Here is a 15,125-nt window from a genome sequence, read left to right on the forward strand (position 1 = left end):
GATCTTTCCATTTCTTTTCACATCATTTACCACTTTCTACATCTTGATTTTTTATCTACACATTTCTAAAATTATTAGTTGTTGTTTTCATCCTATGCTAAAAGATCTATCATTGTTTTCACTTTATGCTAAAACATGTAAAGGGATGAATATTTGTTTTCTTCATTGACATTAGAAGGGCATAAAACAATGTTTTATAGGTAATAGATATTATGGGAATAGATGAAATCCTTTCATTTCTACACTTTAATTTCAAAAGGATGTCTGATTTCTCTGCTAGACTGGAAGCTCCAAAAAAGCATATGTCATCTTCACTTTACCTACCACATTACTTCCCCTTTCTAACAAAATATCTGGCATGTTTCTTTTAATGAGAATCAAAATAAGAGATAAAACGGGTCACCCTGTGTCCTTGTTTCAGCATTTTGTTATTTCCCTTCCCCTCCCCAAATTAGATAAATGTGTATACAAGATGAAAGGTACCAAAATCAAGTACAGTGACAACAAGGGATATACCATAGGGGGGAGAACATACAAAAGAAACAAAAAAAAATCACATAGTACATTAACAACAACAACAACAACAACAACAACAACAAAGAATAACCTCTTGTATCTCTTCTCTTAGCATCATCTTTTTTTAAAATATATTTTTAAAGATAGTATGCATAGGGGTTACAGTTACATGAGTAGGGTAATGAGTACATTTCCTATCACCATTATTACCTCTTCCTTTTTTTTCCCCCCTACCATCCTTTCCCTTCCTACCTCTCCATCTCATTGTTACAATGGGTCAACCTGTGGTGAGGGGAAGTGAGGTCTCAATGTATCATAAAATATTTCTGCTTCTGAGCAATAGAAAAGCCAATTCTAGATTAACAAAAATGAAAAACATGTTGGAAAAAGGCTGAACATATTTGCACTAAAACCAAACAGAAAACCAACATTTTTAAATGCAGAGACCAGGAAGACTTCTGGGATTACAGAGTAGAAATTCTTTTATCTTTTCCCTTGAGTTGTATTCTTACTAGTTCTAAGCTTCAGTAAATTGTACGTCTCATAGTTCAAGTTCAATGCTCCAAAAACTGGGCCATTTGTTTGTCAAATGATCATTCAATTACTTAGCCAATGAGCAGAGAGGAACACATAGGAAGCAAGGAGCCACCCAAATAGATTTTACTCCAGATAAGCTCACTCAGAAGCTTAATAACTTCCAATGTATTTCAAAGCCAACATCCTCTCCTCGTGTAACATGGTTTTATCTTATATCTTTATTCCGTATTTCAATTCATTTCTTGCCAAGATCTTGGGAATTATGTCTCTGTCCTTCAAGACCTTGTCTTGAAGTTAAATTTAATTAAGAACTACCTTATTATAAAACATTAACAAATTACTTATTAACAGGTTAGTTTAACTCCACCTATTCTATTTCGCATTTGCATTTGATGTAACCATTGCTCAGAAGTTTCTGAATACACTGAGGAAGAGAAGTGCTCAAAAATATTGATGAAGAAAGGACATAGGTTTTCTATGCCTACAAGCACAACTAATTCATTTAATATATTTATGGCCCACTGGGAAGATAACTAGAACAGTGAGACCAAAGAGGAAGTATTACAACCCACTATGAAAGAAGATGGGGTACAATGAGTCCCACGAAATAAATATGTCAAAAGGCTGAAGTTAAATTCTGTGTATGTGTTACAATCTTCTCCTCCTCCTCCTCCTCTGCCTCCTCCTCCTCCTCTTCCTCCTTTTCTTCCTCCTCCTCCTCTTCCTCCTCCTCTTCCTCCTCCTCATCTTCCTCCTCATCTTCCTCCACCTCCTCCTCCTCCTTCTTTTTTGCTGGTCTTGGGGCTTGAACTCTGGGCCTGGGTTCTGTCCTTCAGCTCTTCAGCCCAAGGCTAGCACTCTACCACTTACTTGAGGCATAGTGTCACTACTGGTTTTCTGGTGGTTTACTGGAGTTGAGAGTCTCATGGACTTTACTGCTTGAACTAGCTTTGAACTGTGATCTTAGATCTCAGACTTCTTAGTAGCTAGGATAACAGACATGAGCTACCAACTTCAGCTCTCATTTTGTTCTTCTTTTTATTTTATAATTTTTATTGTTATTATAAAGGTGATGTACAGAGGGTTTACAGTTACATAAGTCAGGTAATGAGTACATTTCTTTTTGGACAATGTCACCCCTTCCCTTGCTCTCTCTCCCAGTTTTTCCCTCCCATCCCCATACATTATTATTTTTTAAAGCTGGATATTATTTTTTTTTTCCGTTGTGGGGCTTGAACTCTGAGCCTGGTCACTGTCCCTCAGCTCTTCAGCTCAAGGGTAACACTCTATCACTTGAGCCACAGTACCACTTCCCATTTTATGGTGGTTTATTTGAGATAAAAGTCTCATGGACTTTCCTGCCAGGGCTGGCTTTGAACCATGATACTTAGATCTCAGCCTCCTGAGTAGCTAGGATTACTGACGTGAGTCGCCGGCACCAGGCTTGTTTTTTTTATTTTTTGAGATTATATTTTATTGTAAAGATACTGTACAGAGGGGTTACAGTTACCTGAATAAGGTAATGAGTACATTTCTTATCAAACATTGTTATGCTCTCATTTGTTTTTTCCTACTATCCCTTCCCTCCCCGCCCCCACCTCCCTCACTTCCCCCCATCACAGGTTGACCCATTGTAACAATGAGATGGAGAGGTGGGAAGGGAAAGGATGGTAGGGGGAAAACAAAGGAAGAGGTAATAATGCTGGATAGGAAATGTACTCATTACCTTACTCATGTAACTGTAACCCCTATGCATATTATCTTTAAAAACATATTTTAAAAAAGATGATGCGAAGAGAAGGGATACAAGAGGTTATTCTTTGTTGTTGTTGTTGTTATTTTTAATGTACTATGTGATTTTTTTTGTTTCTTTTGTATGTTCTTCCCCCTATGGCATATCCCTTGTTGTCACTGTACTTGATTTTGGTACCTTTCATCTTGTATACACATTTATCTAATTTGGGGAGGGGAAGGGAAATAACAAAATGCTGAAACAAGGACACAGGGTGACCGACTGCAACAATGATCCTCATAAGACACTAAGTTGGAAATGATCATTTTGTTCTTTCGATGGCCTAAAAAAATCCCACAGCTTTCATGGGCTACTCGCTGACTTCTTACAACCCTACAGCCATTTGTCTAATGTTTAAGCTTTCCTCTGTCCCTATTTCATAATGTTTTGTTATCTATTAAAAGAAATTATGTCTTAGAATATTTTCTTTACCCCCAAACCCCGAGGATCAGGTTGTCTGTTTTTTTTAATTTTTTTTAGCCACCTTGGCATGACCAGATTTCGCAAGTTAAAAATACACTATATCCTGCTGATTGTGAATTTCTGCTAAGAAGAAATAAATCATGTTTGGGAGAACTTATACCAAAATTACTTTTTTGTATTTTATGAAATCTAAATTTAAATGAATGCATTTTTTTCAGACAACTCTCATTGATTTTGAAGTAACTGAATGTTTAAACAACAGACATTTATATAATAAAAGCCAGATATGGACTGGAACTATGTGCAGGAATGTTTTATTCCTCTCTTTTATCAATCAGACGAAAACCAGTGTATAAAACATGTCATTGTGGGGAGTCATGAATTTACCAATCATAAAGGTTAAATGATGGTTATGGGCTGGTCTGCCTATCACTGAAGATCTGTATTGTAGCAGAAGCACCTCTGGCGAGGCAACAATTTGCCTGTATAGTAATGAGACTAACAAGCATTTTTTTTCATTTGGTAATGAGGCAGTCTATTTAGTGACATACAATCTCTTTCGTAGGCCTGATGGGTAAAGGCAAGTTCACTGAGTCCCCAGTTTATTGGATCTGGTAGGTCCTTATTCCATATAGCTCTTTCAGTGACTGAGGAAATAGTCACTCATGAACAATAAGAGACAGGGTCTTATCATTGCACTGTTAATTGAGTACACTTTAAGCAAAGTGAGAGCAATCTTTAACTGTAAAAATTGGTAACAAAATGATTCTTTTGAGTGGTGACACAGAATGTAGGAAGGGGCTAATTAGACAACTTATGTTACAATGATGCATAGAAAGGGTAAATTTTCTTTTGTTCATGATTCCTCAAAGAAAATAAAAGTTATTTTGTATTTTTTCCAAAACGTCTCCTACAAACACAAAATGCTAAAAAAAATTGTAATAATATATTATTCTAATGAACTTGATAAGGGAAGGGTACTCTCTTTGCTCAACATGGACTTAGGGCTCAGGAAACATCAGGATCTAAAAAGGCTTTCCTTCAAGATAGGAAGTAATTCTGATAGCTGTTTTGCTAAATTGATATGATGAGGTAAGAGCCAGGGCAAGCACATTGATAAAAGGACTTGGAGCAGCTCTCCTATGACAACAGGGAGCTTCCCTGGGAGAAGGAAGATTGTTTTTCAAGGTCAAAATACCAGCCAGATTGTCTATTGGGCTGGATGGAAGAGGACAGTGGTGCATTCGATCTGTGATGTGTAGGGTCTACTCCAACATTTAAGAAATAACTCCATTAATATAGAATATATTCTAAAGTAATTTGGGGGCGGCAATAACTTTTGGCCAAATGTCTCTAAATACATAGATATTTAAACTTTACTTTACTTAAAAATCTAACTAATCCTCTCCATATCCAGTTTTCTTTAATCCTGATTTTGAATAATTTATGATGTTTTTCCCTTTCACTGTTACATTAATTGAAAATTGTCAATAGTCAATAGCTGTCATCACACAAATAATCATTTAAGCAGCTATCTTTCTAAAAGAAATCATTTTGGCAAGGTTTCATACTATCTGAAAAAAGCATATTTTTTCCCAAGATGTTTGACTTAGTTCAGTAAACTTTTCTTTGTTCAGTCTTTAAATTCACTCTTTTATTTCATTTCTTCCAATTCATTGGATTTCTATATTACTGCCTATTAGCCTACAGTGCTAACCAGTCCAAATAAAAACATTTATTCAGTGCTAAGTATTAAGTGTCATCATATTTCTCTGAATCACCCACAGTCAAAATTAATTCCAAGTGTTATTTTGAAGACCTCTCTTTGGTTCAGTCATAACAATCCTGGTTTTTGTTTCTTCCTCTAAGAATGATCTTGTATAAACCGAGGTCTCCTTAAAACCCAGTAGAGAAGTTGTATATACTTTGCTTTATCTGATTTTTTTGTTCCAATGTTTATGTCACTTACATCATATTTATGTGTTTGTGTTTCACTTATGTTCTTCTAAGCCTACAAACCCAGAAAAAAACAAGGCAAAAACTATTAATTATATCAGGGATTGGAGAAAATGAATTAGACTTACATTTCATGAAATCTATTATGAGAACCCACATTAATTATTTGCCAAAGATTCTTTGCAGGCCAGGATTAGAACTCAGTATGCCTGCACTAAGCTCTCAACCATTAGGATCTTTTCCAGTAAATCACAGATGGCAGCTATAATACACAGTATTTTTATTAAAGGCAAAAGGTGCACATGGATGTGGAGAGGAAATCCTTCAAAAACTATATTTAATGCAGTTGTTTATTAGAAAATAAACCTCATTTCATGCTATTTGGGTAATTATAACTAAGCAAGCAAAAGGGGGCCTTGAACATTTATCACTCCATACATTCTGAGAAAGCTTGTCCTTTCCCCGAAATAGTTAGAAATATCTTCTTCTACATACTAGGGCCATTGCTGCCTAAATCCATTTGGCAAAAAAGTAGCTTATCTGCTGCCAGAAGGAGAGAGATTTGGCATTGATTTCACAAGGTAAAATCCCATAAGGTGTTTCCATGGGGCACTACCAATGTGAAAAACGCTGCTGGTGGATTGCCAGTGTGAAAAGAACGTGTCAGCCAGAGGCACTGCTCTTGTCCAGGTGGCAGTGTAAGCCAAGAACCCTGGGAGCACTCCTGCCTAATAAATATTTTTGTTGGAGAAATGACTGTGGGATTCCTTGCTTATGTATAAATTCCTCATGCAAAAGTTGCCTGTGATTTCTGAGTTACTTCTTATACGGTGAATCTTAACCTTTGGCAGCTTGATGATTTACCATTTTGAGAATTTGATGAAAGAAATGAATACTTTTCCTAGAAGAAAAAGAAGTGGACATAAGCACAAATGTTTTCCATCTATTCGTGGATTTGCAAGAGAAGAACTTCTGCTCGATGATTAGGACACACCCTCTGCTTTGGTCAATATCCAGAACTGAGAGAAGTGATTCATTGTGAACACTTTAGTACAGTGTATCAAAGAAATCTGAGAATCTGTCATCTCCTTCCCTACTCCCTTTATAACCTGAGTAATCCTCTTTCTAGTATAGAGCTCATTCCACCTTTCTCATGTTCTCTTTTCATCTTTTTCCCATTACCTTCTTCTCCCCACCCCAGGAGCTAGGATTGAACACTCTGCCTTTTCTAGATAAGCCCTCTACCATTGAAATACATCCTAGATCTCTTATATTTTTGACATGTGAGACGGAGGAGCAACTCCATGTCCCGGAACATCCCCTTCCAATTTTTCTTATTTTTTTTTCAGTTGCCATGGGGTTTCTTAAATAACTACCGATCACTAGCCTTGTCTGTAAATCTGTGGCATGAAAAAAAGGAGTTGTAGTATGAGATACATTTTCTAAAAGACTGTCTGCCTTTCCTAAAAGATAGTTACAAGGATCACAAACAGCTTTTGGTGAACACCTACTATAAGCCAAATACTTTGCACCTACTCTCTTCAACATTCCCTCAAACCCAAAATGTAAGTGTAGAACTACCCTCTCACTCAGCAATTTGACTCCTGAGCATTTATCCAATAGAACACAAATGAAGCTATAGTAAAACCACCAGTGCAACCATGTGCATTGCAGTACTACTTATCAGGGCCAGGAAATGGAATCAGCCCACTCAATGGATAAATGCATCAAGATCATGTGTTACATACATTCAAAGCATTTTTAGCAAGGAAATTGAGCTTTCAGAACTCTGGATCTTTAGCTTAAAGCTGTAGAGCTGACCCTGCCCTTCTAGAGAAATATTCCAGAGCAGTAACACATTGGGATTAAGTGATCTCTGCCTTGGCAACATCTGGCCCGTGCATTTATCATCCTTATGACTTTCTATTAAGATTGCTGACTTGTCTAGCGGTTTTTCTCAATTTACTGTTAAGTTCCTTATGCACTGAATTATATTCGAAAGTGTGTTCAGTAAATTATGGTCATATTTAAACCAGTTGTTAAAAGGTGGCCTAATTTTAAGTATGAACATTTACTTCTAAGTTTCAATTTCCACTTATATGAACACAAGAATCAAGGTGTGATAGCAAACAGAAGCTCTAAGGTTTCCTTGCCATCTAGACTAAAGGGTGAAATCCCTGATCTCTAGACAAGTGTTACTCTTGCCTCATTATTCATACCCTCTTCCTTCCCTTTATAGCCTCTAAAAACCTCACTGGTGGAGATGACATGTCTTGTAGGAAAGGGGTTAAATTCTTTTACACTGTTTGTGGGGTCCCAAAGAAACTCCATACTTGCACTATGTCTCACTGGACTTAGTATTCATTTAAGAAAGCCAGAACTCTGTTTTGATTCCTCTGGCCCTAAACAGTGATTATCATCTGATGTTAGACAAAATAGCATAATTAAATATGCATACTGGTTTGGATTTCAAAACCCCTTCCCCAAATTTACAGGATGCTGTTTAGGTAATAAGAAAAGAGACATTTAGACAAGAACACAGTAAGCTTTCTTTTTTTTTTTTTTTTTGGTAGTGGGGCTTGAACTGTAGGCCTGGGCACTGTCCTTCAGCTCTTCAGCTCAAGGCTAATGCTCTATCATCTGAGCCACAGTGCCACTTCTGGTTTTCTGAGTGGTTTATTGCAGATAAGAGTCTCACGGACTTTTCTACCCGGGCTGGCTTTGAACCGAGATCCTCAGATCTCAGCCTCCTGAGTAGCTAAGGTTACAGGCGTGAGCCACCAGCACCTGGCTTCACAGTGAGCTTTTAAAACTTGGAAAATTCATCCCAGGCCACTTGTAAGTTTGAACAACAAAAGTACTAAATGAAGTCAATGAAAAATTTATTTTCTATGCTGGCTTTTAAAGCTAAGCAACAGTACTTAGCCTAATTTCTTGAACAATTGGCAAGACTTACCACACTAAGGGGAAAAAAGACTGCATAGAGTTCCAAAGTAGAAGAATTCAGAATAGTTAGGAGTGCAGGGTTAGGATATGGCATTGTTTTTTTCTATTTAGTACTTAAAAGTTTTTCTTTAATCTTTCAGAAGGCTTTTGATAGTGAAATAGACCAAACAGTGTAGATGAAGGGTATTTAAGAGATATGTCCTCCTTCAGCGGTACCATCAGTCTAGTGCAGAGAAAAAGAAACTTAAAAAACACATTTCCTTCAAAAAATCTTGAAGAAAATATGTCAAAATAAAATAAGCTCAAGCTTTAGAGCTGTATTCCTCTAAGTACTAGGATTCTTCCAAAGACACCATATAGAAAATTTTAAAAGAAATTCAAAACTAGAACAAATAGAAAAAACTACTTTGGACACTTGTTATAAAATGAATCACCACCTTAAGAAAGATATAGATTTTTACTATCCAAGAGAAAGAACAATAGTTATTTAACCTACAGCTGGCATTGTATTAAGCAGTAATTGGCAGAAATAATATGTAGTTGGAGATTAAATAACTGGCTTTTCAACTCTCAGTAAATTTTCTGCAAGCACAAATTAAAACTTGTTCACAACAGGAATAAGTCATACCAAAGTCACATAATCCTTTAGAAACTGGAAACTCATTTTCAGGAGTTTTACACTTCAAACAAGTTCCAGAAGAGCAGAGTCATAATATTCTTCCAGCTTACCTAAAACTTATTAACAAAATACACTTGCCAAAAATGTGCAATAAGTGTGCTACTATTAAGATGATTTGTAAGCAAAAACAACAGGTGCATTTTCTGTTTCTTTTGAATCAGTTTGTGACTGAATCAATTGATGCAATATTGCTCAACATTATGATTCACGGGAATTTTTAAATTCCAATTTACTTGTGCCATAAAGGTCATTTAATGACCAAACAAACCAGGATGTTATGTCATTGGAGTCTACTAGGTGCCATGTTCCCCCTGCAATTAAAGAGCTCAGCCTGTGGACAAGGCAGAAACTCTAAATGGATCAGAAACAACTATTACATTAATGTACAAAGACAACAGGGAAAAAATAGTAGAATAAAAGGGAAAAGATGGGAATCTGAAAAGCAGTAAAGGATATAAAATAAGAGAGCTCTGAAAAGGTGATGTTGCCACATCATTGAGAAGGAAATTTTCAGAGTGGGCTCCTAATTGCACAATTTATGGCATCTACAAAGTCATGTGTTGTTTGGACCTTTGTGACCATGGCAAATGCACTCTCTACTTGTTTTCCCCAAATTCTAAGCATCAGTTCTCAGTAAGACCTTGATCTACTTAGTATCTACTTCGGGAAACCTAAACTCGTATTCATTTACTGAAATTGAAAATGTTCTCTCAGAATCCTCAATAACATATTTTTAATTCCTTTACTTATCAGCATCAGTGAATCTACTCATGGAGGTTGAAATACTAGTAATAGCTAATATTATACAAGTTCTTATTATGTACCAATGCTATTGCATTTTCATTTTAAAACAAAACCTCATTAACATAGTCTATTGTCATTACTTTGCAGATAAAATTAGGGTTCACAGTACTGTGTGCTAAACCATATGACTTACAAGTCACAGAACAAATCTTGGAAAAACTGAAGGATTGAGACTTCAATGCAAGCTCTAACTATTCCACTATTTGCATACAACCAGCAATATAATAAAAGCAACTACCTATCGAGAAAACAATATACAATGTACAGTATTTTTCCATGTTTTTTGGCTGTTCATGAATTGTATTAAGTTTTTAAGGTCTGAAACAAATTTACTCAGGTTTGACAAGGTAGGAATTCTCAGGCCTTTAACATACTAATCTTCAAGAGAATCATAATTGGAAGCAATTTGGAACTAGTTTTCAGTCTTATAGAGTAGCCTTCAACACAAGACTCATGGGATTAATATTCCTTTATATCTATAAAGTTCTTAGCTATCAACTCTAATAGCATTAGCTACTTCAAGTCTCATAATGAAGAATGGCATTACCTGTAATTATTTTTTAAATGTGGCATTTGATGGCTCATCATCTTACATTTCTGGCTTAGATAGTATGACCAGATATATGAACAACTAAGTGTACTTCTGAAAGGATATGGGGATCTATAAGTTTGCATGGAGCTACAGGTGGCCCAACAATAATAACTCCCATCAGGTATAAGAGAATGTGTTCAATTTGCTACCAGGCTTTGAGAATGAAATGACATACATTCAGCTACTGAAAGTGGCAAACACAGGTATAATTGGCACTACTGAGTAGGCAAATGACACTGCTATGTTGGTTTCTATGTTTCCTGTTTTATACATTTTACAGATTTTTTTCTCTATTAAATATAATAGATGCATTCCTCTATTATATATAAGTTGATTTTATAGTTAGTAGCATAATATGACAGATTCTTATTATAGCAACAACAATAATTTCCTAATTATTTGGAACTTAAACAAGTTCAGTACCCTGAACATAAGAAAAACTAAAATTAAAAGAAAAGTTTGTGTTCTGTGTTATGTTATTGTATTCATTCTGTGTGTGTCAGAATTTTCAAATGCAGATGTTTAGAAACATATATCTTTCTCTTATTGCTCAGCAAAGTTGTAATTTAGAGCATGATTCAAGTATGCATGAATCTCTAAGTTCAATCCTTAGTACCTCTCTCCTTTCCCCCCAAAATCTAGTGATTTAGAATTTAATATCACATCATTAAAAATATTATCACAAAGATCACAAAGGTGATTATTAAATTGTTCTCAGATAAGGAATAATTATTGTGTTAAAACAATAATATTAGATGAGGAATAAAATTCTAAAAGGTATAAAAATAATATAAAATGCATCTAATAGAAAGAAGCCATTTGGTGTTGGAGGGCAGTTAAAGAACAGTTTTGTAAGAGTGAGAATGAAGATTTTGGTGCCACATGCTGCTTTCCACTGTGCTTAAAAAGGCAGAGTAATTGGCACTATATTTTGCTCCTATGAAAGCTATTAGCATTTTAAAACACTGACCTTTAAAGTTATAAACTATAGCTATTTGAAGAGTTGGTTTACAGTGTGCAGATCGTTTTCCAACTACAATAGATAAAATATCACTATGTACCTACTATAGCTCTAAAAAGATTCTTATAATTATCTTCCAATTTTATTATACTTTTATTTTTAGAAAAATGAAACACTTTTATTTAAATTCTATATTAAGCAATCAAAAGGCAATTCCCCCTTCATCTCATAAGAAGCATCATGTTAAAATAATATAATTGCCTGAATACTTGATAATTATTTTGAACATTTTCCTAATTTGTGTTAAAAGTTATTGAGTTCTTTCTAGTTCATAGGCTCTAGAAGTTCAATAGGACAAACATGAAGACACTGAGACCTAAAGAGATTTTGAGATTTTGAGATAACACCAGTTATTTGTAGACTTGAGACGATGTTTCATACTGCTAGACTGAGTACAACATGCTTGTCTAAAATTGTCTCCAAGCCTACAATATGGTCTCTAAATTCATATGATGGCAAAGACAGACTGCTTATCAAAAAACAAGGAATTCAGTGTTTAAAAATCAAAGATTCCTTGGAAGTCTGATCTAACGCTATTTCTTTAATTATCCTAAGTACATATCCCCAAGGATTTGTTTTTAGCTTGCATAACTTACTCTTTTACTTCTCAAATTTGATTTGAATTGTGTTTACATAAATAGCCATGGTGTAGATGCACAGACCAGGAGCCTACTGTGTAAGCACAGATTTGTATGGAAGTGCTGTGACCCACCCAAGCAAATATAAAGAGACTTCAAAGTTTTGAATGAATTTGCATAGAAACATCAATTATCCAGGATATTCAAACCCATAAATTAGCTGCAGGACATATATAGCTCTCTTGTGGCTCACAGAAGCACAACAATTTCTTTTATTTCACATTGATCGATTATCACATTTTCTCCAAGAGTTTTCATGACTTCCCTCCTTTGCCTACACTGTATTTTTATGTCTATACTCAGAATATTCTCACTGAAATCACATGTACCTGCAGAGTTAAAAGCATTGAACTATCTAAGGAGTTTTAAACCTGGATCCTTCTTCCTTCTCTACCTAGAGCACACAAGAGTTAGTTGATACAAACTATTGTCATGATCTGAACCAGAGGTAAAATAATCCTTAGTAAAAGTTGTTGGATAAAATATGAGTGAAACAGTATAAAATATTTTATTTAGCTGCTTGAACTATGTGCAATATAAGTTGGATATTATATATAATGTATAGCACATATCTTAGTACATGTGCTATCTATGCACACATGTATTAATGTTTGGATCAGGGGTTAGAATATTCTGATCAACTGCAAAGGAAGACAATTTATTTAAAATATAATGGGTTAAGAGAGATGGGTGACAAGGTTGTCAGACACTTTGTACTCATATACTGTTTTGTAGAATGGGAACTTCTTTGTACAACTACTTAAAGATAATAAAAATAAATAAATAAAATAAAATATATTCTTTCAGCTGAAATCATGGAAGTTCCACAAGAAAAAGTGATTAGAACAAAATGACAGCTTTGCATTTTAAAAAAAAGTCCTGCTTCATAAATTAATCTGAGAGTCTTGAATAAATGTCATAATGTCCCAATAGAGTGATAAAGAGGAAAGATCTGGCAATGACTGACTACTACATGGTGAATTTCATAAATATTTGTAATAATTGTCCTTCACTACTGTAAATGGTCATCCCCTGTTTTGTTTCCTCCTCAAGCCCCCCCTCCACCTAAAATAAATGATACTATTGCCAAAGTAGCACATCTTAAATATTACAATAAAACAAACTCCCTTTTCAGTGCAGAGAGCAATTATTTATAGCTAAATATGTCCTGGTTCTTTCCATGTAAGCTTCAACACATTAATTTTTTACAAATATTAAAGAACAAAGCAATAATTGCATGAAATGCTGCTTTGCTTGCTCATCTTTGCCAATACTTTTTCATACACATACATCTTGTCATATAGGCAGATGCATATTCCAAAAATGAAAATAACATATCTTTCTCATCAACATTTTAATTGGTGACATGATACATCCAAGTTTTTAAATGATATAGATAAACATAGATCATGCTGCTTTAAGTTTACTTGAAATTTGCTGTGAAAATTCAAAGCAACATGGATAATAAAAGTCATTACACATTTGTTCGGTGCAGGACAGATCTGACCATGATGTAATCACATATTCACCAAAGTGTGGTATTTAGAGAGGGGGGGGAGAGACTTTTGTCCCGTAACATTTATAAAGATCATTTTACAATCCTGATTTAACTAAAAGGAAAAAAAGTCACAGGAAGTTGAATATGTTGACTGCAAAAGCACTATTTTAAAAGCCCTAACCCCAAAATTTAATAACAATTAGAAAAATCAATGAGAGATCTAACTCAAAAAAAAGAAAAGAAAAGAAAAATAAACAACAAAGAAATCACTTCTCAGGGAAAATAAGTAATAAACAACTGCTCTCAAACTCAAAACCTTCTCTTAAAATAAAATGAAAGTACCATTTATTAACATTGTTCTTATATTGTTGTATAGGATATGAACAAAAGAACTCTATGGAATTCTAGATACCTCACAAAAAAAAAAATCTTAGGTTAAGAACTCAGTATGTATTTAAAATACATTTCTTTAAAACTGTGGAAACCCACTGAAAGTTGTAAGTCTTCACATTTATTCTAGATGTTTTGACTTAGAAAGCTTCCTACAATCAAAGATAGGATTATTTAGAAGCCCAAATTCAATTTTTTCCTCATATTCAATTATTTCATCAGAACAACAAAAAAATCAAATGGAGAAAATATGAAGACAGACAAATTAATTTTTAAAAAGGCACATACACAGATAAGAAGGAAAGGCTGAAGGCAAGAAATATCCTGCCAAATGCTAAAATGAATTTATGTAGCTAATTCCTATCAGTGTCTTTAACAGAAATAAAATCAGGCGCATCACAAAATGTCACCATACCTGCACGCGTTTTAAATGACCACGGCACACATCGTGTAAACTTCACTCTTAGAAATAAAGCACAGTTCATTTAACTGCTGCAAAACACTGCTGTAAAAATTATATAAATATATGTATGTATTCATATATATAATTTTTTTTTCTTTTTTAGGCAACTGATCCAGCTTTCCACCAGCTCTGTGACCTTTGAACTCCCTTCTGACCCCCTCCTCTCCCTTCTGCAGTCAAAGCCTGTGAGACGTCTCATTTGCATAAGGCTCCAGCAGTCCTCCAGCAGTGGAAACAGAATGCTGGGTAAGGAATTGTGCAAATACGGCTCTGCCTGGTACCTGAATCACATTAGGACAGCGATGGGGAGCGGGCGCGTGCTTTACTGGGAGGTGGACATCACCTTCCCCCATCTACTGATGGACAAACAATTTTTCTTGTTTGTGTTAAAGTCTATTATCATTGCTTACAATCTCCCCATTAGAAGCTGTCTGCAGCAACTATGGTAACCAAGGAAACACAAATAGTAAAATTTTTCATTTAGTATGTGTGCAAAGTCAATTTAAAATAGTCATTAATCTCTCTTGTTTTAGAGACATAGTTCTTTTTGTTAATTTGTTTATATATATTAAATTATGTATGCATGTATAATTAAAATACGAGGTACATCTTTTTGTAGTGGTAAATAGCATCTTACAGGCATAAAATTTTATTAGACACTATACAAATATGTGAACTCACTACAGTAATTTTGTAAAATGTTAAATGTGCCCAAGTGCCTTAAGAGACCATCATCCTAAATGATGGCCAAAAATTGCAAAAGATTGAGGTCCCAGGGTGCCTTTCATAGCAATAAAAATGTAGAGCAAAGTTAAACTATGTGTTTACATCGAGAAATTGGTATAGCAGTAGTGCTTGTCTGCTTGGCAA

The 15,125-nt window shown here is 34.9% G+C and overlaps 1 protein-coding gene across 5 annotated transcripts in view; it reads right to left on the bottom strand.

Moving 5' to 3' along the window:
* Positions 1-15,125, bottom strand: part of Csrnp3 (cysteine and serine rich nuclear protein 3) — a 204,038-nt gene that overhangs the window by 86,536 nt on the left and 102,377 nt on the right. The window contains exon 1 of one of the 5 annotated variants that reach the window (XM_070021787.1): positions 14,208-14,224. The exons of the other annotated variants lie outside the window; for them this stretch is intronic. The gene's annotated coding sequence lies outside the window, so the exon portion shown is untranslated. Of the gene's footprint in view, positions 1-14,207; positions 14,225-15,125 lie in introns of those variants that run through there. 5 annotated transcript variants of the gene reach the window in all.

Source organism: Dipodomys merriami, unplaced genomic scaffold, assembly GCF_024711535.1.
Source record: "Dipodomys merriami isolate MVZ:Mamm:240054 unplaced genomic scaffold, mDipMer1.0.p SCAF_1, whole genome shotgun sequence".
Classification (NCBI taxonomy): Eukaryota; Metazoa; Chordata; class Mammalia; order Rodentia; family Heteromyidae; genus Dipodomys; species Dipodomys merriami.